The sequence below is a fragment of the Psittacula echo genome (assembly GCF_963264785.1).
Source record: "Psittacula echo genome assembly, chromosome: 2".
NCBI lineage: Eukaryota > Metazoa > Chordata > Aves > Psittaciformes > Psittacidae > Psittacula > Psittacula echo.
Window position 1 is genome coordinate 7,122,844 of NC_137737.1, and position 16,182 is coordinate 7,139,025.

Genomic DNA, 16,182 nt, shown 5'->3' on the forward strand with positions numbered 1-16,182 from the left:
CACAGCTAACTGTAGAATGACTGATCAGCTGCTTTTCCATACAGAGAACCCTCTGCTAGTGAAATGCTAGGAGATGGAGCAGAGGAGCATTGTTAGTTCAATTTAGCCAAAGTTATTGTCTCTCCTAATCCAAAACCTTGACTTTTCCCCTGGTGTGAGTGCCTGGTCTTTCTTTGTACAGTCTCAAGGCTGTGGAGCTCTGTCCACATCCGCCTGCCCAATAGCACATGTGGGATTGCAGGCCTCAAAGATCAAATTCCAGGGCACAGGAAAGCAAACTGTGGGCCTGCTAAGCACTGCAATGGACTGGAGGAGATCCTTGTTGTCCTTCTCCCTTCTCAGTTCTCATTTCAAAACTCCACAGCGTCAGTTCATATCTTTACCTTTTTTTTTTTGACACAATAAAATAGTCAATCACTGGCAAAATTTTAGTTATAATATTTAATTTTTTTTGCAAAATGGATGGATTTATTTCTCTGTCTTTGCCTTGAAAAGAGATCTGTGCCAGGCCCCTGTGTGTCCTGAGATTTGTTCTGAAGTATGCTACAGACGAATTACTTTGCCAGCCAGGAGCCTCCAGTGACTACATGGACATAGGAGCTTCCCTCAGCCAGCTGGCATGAGAAAAAGAAACATTCCAGAAGAGCTTCTTGCCTCCAAACCCCCACTTCAGCAAACAAATAGCTTTTGCAGCATGTCTGGAAGTACATCAAATTGAGGCTATTTTGAACCAAGGGAAAGGAATACATTCCAGACTCCGGGGCCTCGACTGAGAAGATGCAGCTGCCAGCACCCTTTCTGTTTGTAATGGAGGGATCCAGACCAAACTCTGCCACTGGCCACAGCTGTAGCACTGTTGTGTTGTGAAGCTTTCTCTGCAGTATTTGCTGTGAGGAGTTTGTTGGGCATTCACTGTTCAGAGGGTGGTACCCAGGCTGAATGAACTAGTCCCTTTTTCCTTTTCTACAATAAAAATTATGCTTTGGCTGCAGCTATAGAGCCCAGTTTTAGAGGGAAGTGGGGTGAATCCTACTGATGATGAGTTACAAATTAGCTCAACAGATTCTGAACTGGAGTAGATGTTGGTGTTTGTTTTCCTGTTGTCTAGTTAAGTGAAGGAAATCAGCCTGCATGTGAATAATTCCATGCTTTGCTGGGCTGCGGAGGCTGCCTCTAGGTCTGTGTTAGTTTCATCCCATGGGCTGAGGTCAGGGTGAAAGTCTGGCTCCTGCAATTAGCAGCAAACTTCCCATTAATTTTGAAAGGATAACCTCAGAGTTTGACCAAAGGTCACATTTACTCTGACAGGGGAGGTAGGAGGGCTTGTACTTCTGTGATTCTGCCTGCCTGGTGGTGATGTTGTGTGGTTCGGTTGATACACTGAAGAGAAGGGATGCGATCCAGAGAGACTGTGACACGCTTGAGAGGTGGCCAGTGACAACCTCATGATGTTCAACAGTGCGAAGTGCAAGGTCCTACACTTGGGTCAGGCAATCCCAGGCACAGCTACAGGTTGGGCAGCGAAGAGATTCAGAGCAGCCTGAGGAGAAGGACTTGGGGGTGTTGGTTGATGAGAAACTGAACATGAGCAGCTTCAGTGTGCGCTTGAGCCCAGAAACCCCCCATGTGCTGGGCTGCATCAAAAGCAAGGAAAGCAACAGGTCAAAGGAGGTGATCCTGCCCCTCTGCTCTGCTCTTCTGAGACCCCGCTTGCAGCACTGTGTGCAGTTCTGGTGTCCTCAACATAAAAAGGACATGGAGCTGTTGGAGCAAGCCCAGAGGAGGCCATGGGGATGATCAGGGGCTGGAGCACCTCCCGTATGGAGACAGGCTGAAAACATTGGGGCTGTTCAGCCTGGAGAAGAGAAGCTGCGTAGAGACCTCAGAGCAGCTTCCCGTGTCTGAAGGAGGCTACAAGGATGCTGGAGAGGGACTCTTCATCAGGGACTGTAGCGATAGGACAAGGGGTTATGGGTTCAAACTGAAACAGGGGAAGTTCAGGTTAGATATAAGGAAGAAGTTCTTTCCTGTGAGGGTGCTGAGGCGCTGGCACAGGGTGCCCAGAGAATCTGTGGCTGCCCCATCCCTGACAGTGTTCAAGGGCAGGCTGGACGGGGCTTGGAGCAACCTGGTCTAGTGGAAGGTGTCCCTGCCTGTGGTACGGGGTTGGAACTGGATGATCTTAAGATCCTTTCTAACCCAAACAATTTTTTGATTCTATGTTGTGGCTGCATCTGATCCATTGCACTCAAGACTTGGGTTATATTTCAGAAAACACTCTACAACTACTAGCTCATGCATAGCCCTGTTTTCCATACAAACAGATTTAGTGCACGGTCTCACTTGATCTCCATTTTCTATGGCTATATCCTACAGTTATTATTCCAGTTCTTTAGAACCACTCACATCAGCAGGCCAGATTTCCAGAAACAGGCCTGCCTTCATTTGGATGTCTCGCTAAAGTGTTGGTTGAGATGAGAGTTGATAACCAAGGTTAAGGTCAAATACTCAAAATGCAATAAAAATCTTCACATCCTTCTAATATTTGAGCGTTTTGCTAAACAGAGATGAGCATGTAACTGCATTTAAGGAACCTAAGTCATTTTTCGGTCACTGGAATATTGGTTTGGTTGTGGTTTAAGTACTGCACCAGCTACTAAGAAAGAGAAAAATGACTGCTACAGCTGAACCTAGGATATGGTTTTAGTTCTGTATATGTATACTATCACTTTCAAGAGCAGAATGTTAGTCTTTTACTCCAAATGGGTTTTCTTGAAGACAAAATCTAGGAAAGAGGTAAAAGTCTTCGTGCAAGGCCCTCTCACCCTTCCTCAGTGCCTGTACTGAAGTATTTGTGTGTTGCATTCTGGCACCGATTTGCTGAGATAGCCAGATTGAGCTGCAGGATGATGCTTTCGCCTGGTGATTATAGATGCTGTCCATCTTTCGTAGTTCACATTTTCCTCTTCCCTTTGGAGGACAGTGTGATTCTAATTAAAAGGGATTAGAAAAAGCAGTGCTTCAAAAAATACAGGTGTACGCTCAGGTGTTTTTTTTCTTTCAGGACATTAATGATATAGGCTTCAAGTGCAGCCTGGGAGCCTCTCTCCCTCCCTTTGATTCCACCATCCAGCTGAATCACAGCCTCACCTTCTTGCTTCATGAAGGGGAACCCACACTGACTTCAGCAGGCAACAGAGTCACTCCACTGTAGAGTTCAGCAAGGAGCATCCTTTCTAAGTTTCATGTTGTGCACAGTGTGCAAAGATACAGTATGGTAGGCATTAGTATGTTGGGTCACATGTGAAGAGATGCAAGCGTACACAGAAATCTATTTGTGTAAACGTTTCCTTAGGAGATGGAATTCTGCCAGTTCTAACTGCTCTTTGATTTTCATTACAAAGGTGTGCCTCTAATTCCTTGTTTCTTGTCAGAGGCACTGCAGCTAGCATTACATACAACTGGTTTGGTGTATGTCTATAGGTGCCATAGTGTCTGTACATCTCCCATTACTTATTCCAAATGGGATTTACACATCCCTGTGGATGCTCTAAATGTCTTCAGGACCCCATGACGACTGCCAGGGACCCAGTGTATTGGAGAGCTACTGCAGAAGGATCCTAAGGCATGAAGAAGTGCCACTGTTCAGTAAATAGATGCATTTAATAGAGTGCTTTAGAGAAGTGCTGCATCTCATATGTTAGCACCACTCTAGCCAGAATAATTGCAGCACTGCCATAGGGAGGGTTGGGTGGCTGAAAGGATGGAAGCTACAGAGCTCAGACTGGGAGTGAGGGGGCCACATCTGGTGTTAAGGGAGGAAGGATGAAGAGTCTAGTTTGCTCTAATAGTATTTTGTCAGTGATTACTCCTGAGTGGATTTTGGAGTGTTACTTTAGGTACGGAGCTACAAGTGTTAAAGATCAGATTCCAGTTGTACTGAGTTCTCCTTTTATTGTTTGACTTGAGCTATAGGCAGAAATTTAGACCTGCAGGATGAAACTCCAACACAGAGTGTCCTAAATTTAGCTCTCTCATTGCATATGACAAGAATGTACTTCTAGCTGTTTGACTTCTGTGTATCAGTCTCTTCTGGCACTATGTATTCAGATGGATAGGATGAAACTGCCTTAGATTTTAAACTGATCTGAAGAACTTTTCAAGGTTTAATAGTAACAAGGCTGTAGCATCAGCTCTTGCACTGGTTGCATAGTCATTACAGGGTATTTCTGCAGAAATGCAGTTAGCTTTGTTTAACAAACCCAAGAGCAGCATTTCAGTTATACTTATGGTCACCCATAAAAGTGTCTTCTTCCCGCGCTCAGTCCCCTTGTTCCCACAGCCTCACTTTCTGTCTTTGTGCTTTACTTTGGAAGTGCTTCTCCTTCCACTCTGTTCCTTGCAGTGATTTTATAGTTTAGCTTCTTGTTTCTACCACTGTGATTCCCCTGGAACTTCTGTGCTTTTTTATTACTGTGTCATCATGTCTAAACTAGATAAATAGATGAGGGTTTTCCTCACTCACGTGATGTTCTCATGTAGAGATTTTTTTTTGATTGTTTCATTTTAGGCCATGGATCCCACTCGGGTACTTTCCATTGCGACAGCGTAAAGATGTCACTGGAGATGTTCAGTACACCTCATTTGAATGTCCTTTACGTTTTATTCATCACATGTCTGTTAAATCTGTGTCTGATGTGTGGCTTTGAACTGCTGCCTGTTTGTTTATTGTGGCCTGGAGGAGGGTCCTGAATGAAATTCCTGGCCTGCACAAGGCTTTACCAAGAAAAGGAGCTACCTCCTGCACCTCCTCACCCATCCTGGCAGCCCAGCTCTATTCCCTGTGCTCTGATGTTATTCACAACTTCCTCTCTATGTCTCTTTCCAAAATTACCTCCATAATCCTCTTGTTGCTTTTTTCTTTCCCAGAAGTTTGATGCTCTGCTACAGGCTTCTGTGTGTAAAGCAGAGGGATTGCTGTCACTCTGTAATCTCAGTTGTGTAGAGCACAATTCATAATCTTCAGTTAAGCCATCATTGATTTTAGTATTTTCCCATATGTGTAACACTAACAAATCATGGTCACATGGCTGATGTCCATTAAAGACTTCCATAAATTCTTTGATTAATATTTTCCAACCATAGTATAATGGGAGGAGAGCAAAAAAGCTCGGTTCTCAGTCCCGTCAGTTGTACATTTTTCTGTGATTTTGTGTCTTTTTCACTCTTTGTGATTGGGATGTTATTGAATCCAGCACAACAAAAGCAAAATATAGATTAAGCCTTTTCCAAATGGATTCTGAGAGGTCTTGGAAGACCTTCATCCAGAATATATGAACAAAGCCTTAACAAAGTAAGTGATAAAACCAGTAGGGTTTTATAAACTTAAGCATAAAGCCTGTGTGTTTTGTGTTGGGATTTTTGAAGCAGCCTATTGAATTTGAGAGCAGGGATCAAATTATGTATTAAATTCTACACATGGTGAATAAAACTCTATAAAAAGATATCACTTTCTATTAAATTCTGAGGTTTTTAGAGAAAGGAAAATGAGGAACAGTTATCACAAGATTGATACCAAAAGCAAAGTGAAAAAAAATGAAGCTAAAGTCTTGAGAAATGTTTCTGTAGAAGTCAGGAAAGTATTTTTATGCTTAGTTAATGCCAATGTAACCTCTTTTTTTTTGGCTTATGGAATGAAACACCATTAATCATTCATTGTTTGGTGACTGCTTGATTAAACAGAATGCTGACACAATTTCTTTACAATGTGACTGGTGGAAAATATCTGCAACACAGCAGAAAACAACATCTGTAATCCATCTTATTCCATACCTGTCCTTCCAGTAATCTTGTTTGTACCACTCACTGTGTTGGCTTTTTTAAAGTCTCCTTAGTTTGTGTGTTGCAAAGAGCAAAGTCTGGTTTTCATTTGTGGACGTACAGTGAGTAACTCATTGGTTCCCTAGCAAATTTAAGATGCTATTTTAATAATAAGTGACAGTAATAATGTTTTGAAGTTAATTTTTTTCCTAAATAATTTTACTTCTTTTCTTCTTACAGATATATCTGGTATAGAATCATGGAGTCATAGAATGGTTTAAGCTTATCCAGTTCCAGCCCCCTGCCATGAGCAGGGCCACCTTCCTCTAGAGCAGGTTGCTCCAACCTGGCCTTGAACACTGCCAGGGATGCTCCATCCAGGGATGCTCCAAGCCCCGTCCAAGCTGGCCTTGAACATTGCCAGGGTTGGAGCATCTCTAAATGGAGTATCCCTGGCAGTGTTCAAGGCCAGTTTGGATGGGGCTTGGAGCAACCTGGTGTAGTGGCTGGGGGTTGGAACTGGATGAGCTTAAGGTTCTTTCCAACTGAAGCCATTCTGTGATTCTCCTAATTAATTTGCCTAATTAAGTTAGCAGTTAGAGTTCAGACCATAGTTGTTCCCTTACTGTTTACCTATATCTTCTATTTGATCCAGTCAGGCTAAAGGACTAAATTTTTCTCTCTCAGATTTAACTGTCCTTGAGTCACCTTAGTGAACACTTTGCCCAGGAATTAAAACACAATGTCTGTATTATAATTCAGGGGTTTGATTCCAGGGCAGGATGATTAAAGTAAAATAGGACTGGAAAGAGGAAAGTAAAACAGAAATACCTTTTATCATTAGGAAGAGCATTTCAAATTCAATTCCTTGTGTGCTTCCTCTACCACAAAGGCTCTTTTCTTCCTGATTTTGTTGTGTTAAAATTTCCAAAGGTAAGGGAGAAACAGTGGAAGAAACAGTGCAGAGACACTGGGAGAATGTCAGCTTTTCAGCTGGCTGCTATTATAAAGAGGTATAGTTTATGCATTGGAGTTCCCCAAAGGTCATGTGTAATGAATGGCCCAAAGACATAAATTAGAAACCTCAGCTAATAAAGAGACTGTTTGGTTAAGGCAGAGGTCCAGTTTTCAGGCTTGAAAAATGCTTCCGGTTTCATTTAGCATGAAAGGAATCCAGAGAGGACAGGGAAGGGCAGTTGATGATGGATAATGATACAGATACATGGAGGACAAGAAGATGTTTACATTGTAATAGGAGAATGGATTAAAAGAACAAGTTGTTGTTCTTCCTCTGCTTATGCCAATGTAAGAGGAAGATACAGATTTTATTAGATTAAGGAGTTCGGATCTAATTTTCCTTGCTTAGAAATCAAATTCAGGAAAATAGCACTGAAAATTGCATGGAGCATGAATATTGGAGTAAGAGTGAGGAGGCCTTGTTGTTGTACAGTCAGATTACTTTGTAGATGGAAATCTTGCCATAGAAGTCTCTCTGACTGCATATACTAATACAACTGTCCCCCCCTCACCCTGAAGCTGTGCAATGTGGCATTGCTGATATCTGTAATTTGTTGATTGGATGTTTTCACTGGCTGTTGTCACCTAAAAGAAATATTGACGTTAAAGTGCATGCTTATATATTAAAAACTTGTCCCTCGATCTCTCTATACAGCACCTGGGAGGAGGGAAGAGACACTTTGCTTTCAATGACTTCCTTTTCAGGGCTTAATGAATGCTGAGCTTAAACAAACCAAACAGGCGATCTGGAAAGTATTACATTTCAGGAAGTTCTGGAAGTGTTATCAAGCCATGAGGCACTGCAGAGCTATTTAAATGCTTCTCATGGGTCTCCTTTTATAGAGATGAGTCAGCACAGGCAGAAGTTAAAAAAGAAAACAAAAAAAGCCCAACAAAAGTCAGACCACCCCAAAACCAACCCCTTTCCCCCCCCAAACCCAACCAAGTTGAAGAGATATGGCAGCATTATAATAAATCATCGACTTTGAAGTAATCAAGCATCTTTAAAGCCTTACAGGCCTATAACCATGAGCTTGAGATGCTTTTACCATTTAGTTATGAGGAACGGACACATACACACGGGCTTACCATAGATGCTGCGAGTACAGTGAAAGAGGGATGATCCAGCTTCTATTAGAAGACTTCATGAAAATATAATTGTGAAAAGAATAATAGAAATTAAATCCTAATGCACCAGAGGAAGGATAACACATTTTACCAAATCTGATTTTTAAGCTGAATGTGATTTTTGCTTCGTCGCATAGCATGTGAGCAGCATCTTTCCATTAGACCTAGTATGTCCTTTTAGAGTGCCAAGATCTGATGTAGAATCATCATTCCCAGTTGTTTTGAAGCAGGACACCTCTTCCCCACACATGAACACACATACACCTGCTGCCTTCCAAGGAAAAACTGCTTCTGCCTTGACATACCAGCCAGGATAAGGTATTCTGTATGCATATTTGTAAGGAAATGGAAAGATCTGCTTGCTTGTATTTTCTTAACAGGTTTATCACAGCTCCAGGTAGTCAGGACTACAAGTGTGTTGGGTTTTTTTTTTCAGAGACCTCTCTTTGAGTGCGTTTGAAACATCTGTTAGGGAGTTGTGCAAGCCAGGCACAGAATGGTGTTAAGGTAATTCGATGAAATTCAGTGACACCTCAGTTTAAGTAACACTTTATAGAGCAAGCGCAGAATCAGTTGTCTTAGAGATCTGTACAAGTTCCTTTCGAGGAAGGTCTGCCTTGTCCAAAACTCTGTGTGACCTCAGAAGAAAGAAGACCTACAGCTTATAGCTGCAGGAGTTTCAGTTTTCTCAGTTTGCTTCCCATGATTTAAGTATCTACTGAAGCAGGTACCTTACAGAGCCTTACGTGAATACATGGCTAAAAGAAGAGACAGATTTCTCTAGCGTTTAGAATGGTGGTATAGATGTAGGGTAATATTTTTAAAATCTGTTGGTTTAAGCCTTATAACTGTGAGACCTTATAAACTCAGCAATGAGACTGGAGAACTTACCAGCTCTAAAAGAGAGCTAATGAAAGAAAGTCAGTGTACTGCTATTAGCAAAGCTCACTAGCCATGAGCAAATAGATCTTTTCTATCTCTATTTTATAAACTTTGATAGATATAAAATTGTCTAAGAAGTGAGTATTCATAAAGCAGTCAAAGGTTTGGAAGCTAAAATGAAAAGCAAGTATTTTACAACACAAAATAATCTGGTTGTGTTTAAACACTCACTGCAGAATTAAGGAAAAATGGAAAGTAAGGGATTAATGAATCTTGACCATTCTGCTTAGTGTTGCTAGTCAGTGTTTCCAGGCCTTCCACAGTCCTGGAAGACAAATAAGGCATCAGGTTGGCTTCAGACTTGCACTTCTCGCTGCTGGTGCCAGTGAAGGCTTCCCCAAGCAGTACTCTCCTGCACATAAATAGTGGTATTGGGAAACATGGGACCACAAATAGAGAGTGCCCAGTCTCCTGCTGCTCCCAAATCATACTCTTACTAGTGGACCTGTACTTCACTGTGCATTCTTGCCCTTTCCATGTCTGGCAGGTTTGATTAATCTTGCCACTTATTAGATCGTACCGTTTTATCTCACAGAGTAGGATAATCCCCATCAGAATTAGCTGCTCCAGTGTCTTGCTCTAAACGATCCCCTGCAGTGTTTTATCATCATTAATTGGCAAAATGCTTTAGATCTTCCTAAGATGAAAAGGAAACTGCTTCATGAAGTCTCAATCTGTCAGCAGAAGGCCAGCCAGGGCAATCTTCTGCTCTGTATGATAGGGCCCTGAAGCATTTTTCCTGGGAGCCTGACTGCACGTGGAGAGGAGTCTTTTGAACATATCTGCCCTGGTGTTTTTTTTCCAGATCCTCTTTGCTCAGTAATGTCAAGCTTATAAAATATGGAGTATACTTTTATATAAGTAAAATAGTCAAGGGGCTGGGCATGTGGTACTTTCCCAGGCAGGGGGCCACCAGCAGTGTTCATAGTGGTGCCACCAGTACTGCCAAGCCGTAAGCAGAGGGGCCCAGCTCTGTTTGAGCAATATAGCCTCTTGCCAGTATTGGAGATGGTGTGGCACTGCTCATGAAGACCCCAGGGACAGCATCTCTGTATCCCAGAGCCAGGTTTCTGCTCAGTTGTTCCTTGTCCACAATTGACCTTTTTGTCTATTGTATGTCACCATTAAATCCTTTCTTGTTTCTGATTCAGTTAAGTACCACTTTCTTTCTATAAACTGTTGTTGTCAAAATGGCACAAATACAATTCTCCATCCAAAAAACCCACTTTTCCCCCCTTTAGCCTTTATATTGTTACCTGATCTTTTTTTCTCTGCACTCTTCCCTGAATATTGGAAGTTGTGAATGCTCCATCCCTGGCAGTATTCAAGGCCAGGCTGGTTGGAGTCTTGGGTGACATGGTTTAGTGTGACGTATCCCTGCCCATGGCAGGAGGGTTGGAACTAGATGATCTTAAGGTCCTTTCCAATCCTAACTATTCTATGATTCTATATTCTGATTTCTGTTGCTTGCTGTAGACTTTAATTTCCAGTCATGCTTCAGCCCTTGTATTTGGAAGAGTTCCTTGTTTTTTACTGCCCAACAGCATCTTCACAGTTCTCTTTCAGAAAGTTTAATGCAAATCAATAAAATTTGATTTGCTGCTATGAAAAACTGAATTTTTATCTTTACAAACTCCCTTTTCTTCCTGTACTCAGTGATAGTACATTTAGGATCAGGAGTATGTGAGAGATGCCTTTATGTACAGTATGTATGCAGTAATGTATGCAGGTGGGCCTTGCTGAGCTATACATTACATTTCTACATAATCTAGCCTTTCATCGTAGTGTATATGAAGAACACTTGCAGATCAGGCACCCGGTCAGAGCTTTCTGGAGGAAATGCCACTAAACACCTTGAAAGAAGTAAATTATTTCCTAACTTAAAATGCATGAAAAGAAAGCTGTTAGTGTCTGGAGGAAATGAAGAAATCTTTTAAAACCAATTCACCCAAGTAAATGAGTAGCGGGGGTTTTATTTGTGGAAAAATAGAAAACCAAACCACAACCCCCAAAAATATTTTATAAGACATTTAAAGAGGAAGAAAACCCTTTTTTTCCCCCCCTCTCAATATTTCCACATTTCTCTCTTTCCATAGTGTTAGCATGTAATGAAAATGCCATTAACGTATTTTCTTTACTAAAAATTACACTACAAGTCTGGTCACAAAAATATTGAATATTTGACAAAACTGATACTTTTATTTTAGTTGAATTTGAACAAATTCTGTCATGTAGTTTCTCGCTACTCGTGTGGTGAGGGACGGAAGCACTAGTTCCCTCCGAACTAGGGTTGAGACATAGAGCATTCACGGAATGCGGGTCATCAACGATTTATTGCGCAGTTAGAATTCCTTATATTTGCCACCTAAGGACCTCCCCAGGGTCAGCTGGTTCCTGTCCCTCCTAGCAGCTTCCCGTCCATGCACCAATCCCTACACTGTCACAGTGTGAAAGTGTTTTAAATACAGGCTCTTCCTGTAGGAAAAAGAAGTATTTTTTCTGGTGAAGAATGAGTTCTTTTGTCTACCATAGGCCTGAACCTGAGGCAAAGCCTGACCATGGGCAGTTATAACAATCTGGTGCCTGCCATAAAACTGTTCAGATTAAGGTGAAGGAACAGAAATTCAAACTATGTTATATTCAAGTTCATGGCTTAACTGGGGTGTATGTAATAGGAACAGCTGAAGTCTTGGAAGTAAAGATTCCTCAGTGATGAAGAACGAGCCTGTGGTTCAAGTGCTGGGAATTACACACTGTGGGGTTGTACTCTGGCTCCGTGAGAGACTTCCTGTATCTTCTTGAAGAAGGTTCTCATCCATGTTGGGCTTTAGATCATCTTCTGTTGAATGGGATGATGAGTATTCTTTGCATCCTTTCCTCTACTGAATTCAATTATTTTCTGATGCATGCATGTAATTTGCTTCATCTGCAGTTCACATCTGCAGTTCACATTCACAACCCTATGTGCTTCACTCTTTCTCTCATTTAAAGAGTAGTCTGTATAGAAACTATGACACTTTCATGTCATAGTCATTGACATGACTAAAGATTTCATGTCTTACTTTGCTTTCCTTAACAAATCCATTTTAATAATACCTGCATGAAGAGATCTGGTTGTATCCCATTATGTTTCACTCCTGCTGGTTTTGGTTTAGTGCATACATGTCATAAACTCTTAATGAGAGCTTTTAATTATTATTTCATATGATATCATGATATCCCAGAGTTCTGTACTTTACCAGGGTGGAAGATTGCGTTTGGCAGCCTTACAGAGGGTTGGGGCAGCAGTAAAGCTCTTTTCTGTGCTCTTGGAGAGCATTTCTGAGAGGGTTTAGTGAGAAACAGCCCTAATTCCTACTTGATGCCAGGGAGGACTACAGGGCCTTTTCTGAGCTTCCTTTGAAGCAGCGGAAACTTTTATCTCTTACCCAGGTCATCTCCTTCCTATGTTTGGCATTAAAATAATGAAATCATTAAAACAAGGCAGTATTTGGTGGGCTAGCAGGTCATTTCAGGTGCTTATTTAGTCACAGCCCTAGGCAGGCTCTTTAAATGAGTCTCTTAAACAGAGGCCTTGCCAGAGCATGGACTTCAAGTGTGTCTGCCCTCCAAGCTAGCATCTGTGACCACACATAACAGTGAGTATTTGCTGAGTGGCTGCACTACCACATGGTGACTACCTAAACTGAGACCTTCCATCAAGGAGGAGATCACAGCAGCAGGAGCAGCAGTGTGACAGTGTGAGTTGTCATTAGAGCTCCTCAAAATAGATAAGCACCATATTTGATTACAATGGGCATTGAAAGTCCAGCCCCAGTCACGCATATTTTGCTTAGTGCACAGCTGTAAGATTTTGCTTTGTAGCCAAAATGCACTTCAACTTTTGAGTTCATCTGTATGTAAGATGACTGGGAAGTAAAATTACATTTTGAGTGTCAATATTTTGACTTTTCAAGTTGCCCTTCAGCATTTCTTATTCTGTTCTGAAGTATTTACAGACAGCTTTTGGGCAGATCATTCCAAGTCTAGTCTGTCGAAAGAGTGGCTTATCTGTGAAAACAGAGAGAAAGGGAGCAGATGTTTTTGGGAGGGCAGTAGTAAGGGGATATATTGGAGGTATTTAAAAACAAAAGGAAAAAAGCCTAATACCTGCCGCTTTTCAAAGTCCCTTAAGCCCAAAGAAAAGCTGATAAAAATGTAAAATTTCACTTGAATAAAACCCCAGATTCAAACAGGATTGTGCCTTTAAGTGGTTTTCAAAGCCTTCTGTTTCAGTTTTTCTGTTATGGTTCAACTTCAAGTAGTTTTTGCTACATATTCTTTTTTAGAAGAACTGAATAATAGTAACTCTCCGTACATGTTAGTAATATTTAGATTCAAATAGTGTGGAATTTTCACAACTTTTAAAAACAGGGAAAATACAGATTTGTTTTAATGTGCAAGTGATACAATGACATAGGATCCTTTAGTGTGCATATGGAAGGCAATAGCTGTCCAGAAGAGACCTGCCATATTTCATCTGTTGCTTTAAAACACATTCAGTACAGGATGAGGAATTGTGCCTTGCTCTGCTTTATGCCACAGTTCTTAATGGCGAGTTCCTTTTGTCCTTCTTAGGCATGAGATACACAAAAAAGCCCAAGGGATTACTCTGAATCCAGGTCTTTGACGTCTCGGGCTGTTCTGGTGAGTATTCAGCCCTCTCTTTAGTCTACAAGTCTGACTGTCTCCAGTGGAATTTATAAACAGCTTGGTCAGAAGATTTATTCTTCCAGATCATTTCTAAGTGAATAGACATGAACTCTAGCAATGGTACCTTGTATGGCATACAGCTCTCTCGCCAAATGAATAATTATCACTGATGACTAATAAGAAACGGCATTTCATAGCCTGAAATAGCCATGCTTGAGGCAAACCGGCCCATTTATAAAATGCAATGCTTTCAGCTCTTTCTAATCTTTAGACACTGATTCTTAAAAATTAATAGCTTATTTTTGTAACAGATGAGTAGTCAAAAGTATTCCTTGTTGGCATGACTCTGCTGTTGCGGAATCAGTAGTAAAATCTCCTATTGACTTCATGTGGATCAGAGATAGAGCAGCACTAAATGCTTGTGGAAAAAATTGTCTTGAAAATATTGTTAATGAAAAATAGATGAAAGCTGATTAGTTTGATTGCACTTTTTTTTTTTTTTTACAAGAAGTTTATTAGCTTTGCTGCACCATAAGCTAGAGAAAATAGGGGAACCCCCCTTAAAAGTTCACTGGTTTAAAGAGAGAATACATTTGTGATCTTGACTTCTCAGTTGGTTTTGTAGAATACATTTCCAACCACAAAATCTCAGTGCAGAATTCTGGACAAGACTGACAAGTTAGAGATGACCTTAGAAAACTCCAAGCAGTAAAATGTTCTGGATGGGAGTGAACCTACGGCTGAAGTCTTGCAGCTCATAGGGGATTCTTACTGGACACCAGTGCCCATGCCAAGAGAGGACTGAAGCAGTGGACAGCTGAAGTCTGCAATGCATTACTGTAAAGTAATGCTGTTTAACACTGAAACTGCATGAAATAAAACGGTTATCAATCAGCAATATTTCACTTTAGGCCAAATCAGTCTAAGGTAAAATACTTTATTCCAAGCTACATAACACTGCCTAAAATCAGCAAAGTTACATACACTTTTCCTATCAGGAAATAATCTGGTAGAGAATTTCAGATCTCATATCTCTCTTGTATCAGTATACCTACCCTATATAAAACCTGTTCTTAATGTGTTAGGATACTGAGAACTCACAGGAAAGATTTGTAACCACTTGGGAGGGGACTTTGGAATGTTTTAAAGCTCACCCGTGTGCTTAGAAGAAGTTAAAGGAATCCTGTTAACATCACACTTCTTGTCCACCAGCGGCTGTGTTAGAGCAAGTCAGTTCACCCTAGCTGTAGTTTCCCAGCCATGCATGAGGTGACCCTGACAATCCTCAAGGCAGGCGAGGGCACATGGCACTGAAGCACATTTTCTTCCAGTAGGAGACAGATGGCACCACTCCCGGGTTTACCCTGTTTTTCCATAGGCCATTGTTTGTTAAGTAAACATAGGAAACAGGATGTGAAAGCTTAGATTCATCTGACTCCATACAGGTTGGAGTCTTAACCTCTATGTGACATGTTTTTACAAGTTTCTGAAAAGCTTCATAGTTCGCAGTGCAAGAAAAATAAAAACCAGGTAAATCCCATGAAGTATGTAACTGGAAGTGGACTTTGTTTCCAATTAACATGCAGGAAGGGGAAGCAGGAGATTAAGAGTTCTGATCAGATTTCTGCTTTATCACTGGCATTGGTAGAAGCAATTAAATGGGAAAATTGCACAAGATCTGGATCGAGATTCTGTTTTCAGTGCAGTTTTATCAACCACTTCTTTGGAAAAGCTTCCTGGCCCTCAGCCCTTTCATTGTTGTTGTATAGAAGCTTAGACCTGCTTTTAATCATTAAACTATCCTTTTCTGAATTAACTTTCATGTTCTTCCTATTTATTTGTACTAAAGAAACTGCAACTATTCTTTCAAGTGCTTAAGTGCTGCCTGGATGGGTGGTCTTGTTCTTCTTAAAAGACCAAAGTGTTGAGGAAAACCATCAAGTCCTGACATTAATTAGCTATTTATGGCTTCTTATTAAATGTCAGATTGACTTTTAAGTGTAGTCTATATAGCTTAAAAAACTACAGTTTGTGTTATAAAGTAGACCCCGATTATATAGGACTTACCTTATCCTCCCTGAAATGATTTCTTTCTGTAGAGAACTGGATGAAAGACTTTTAGCTGTACTTTTAGGACATTTTTTCAGTATTTTTACACTTATGTAGGTCAAAGAAGCCAAATAATACCAGGCAGAAAACCAAATTACTGAAAAGATCATGGCCTACTGCATAGGCCTTCCTTGAGAGCAGAAATACTCTGTTTCAGAAGGGTATAGTTAGTAACTGATTAGATAAATTCAATAAATAAACAATTTAACATAAATAGAAACATTTCTATTCAGGATATTGATCTTGAAAAAATAAGGATGAGATTCTGCTGCCATCAGTGGCAATCCAGAGTGCACTAAAACCAGTGGAAATAGTTCGGCTTCACACTTGTGCAAAATCAGTATTATACCCAAGGACCCCCTTGCAAATCATCGAATCACAGAATCAGCTAGGTTGGAAAAGTCCTTTAAGATCATCAAGTCTAACCGTTATCCCAGGACTGCCAGGTCCACCACTGACCTATGTCACAAAGGG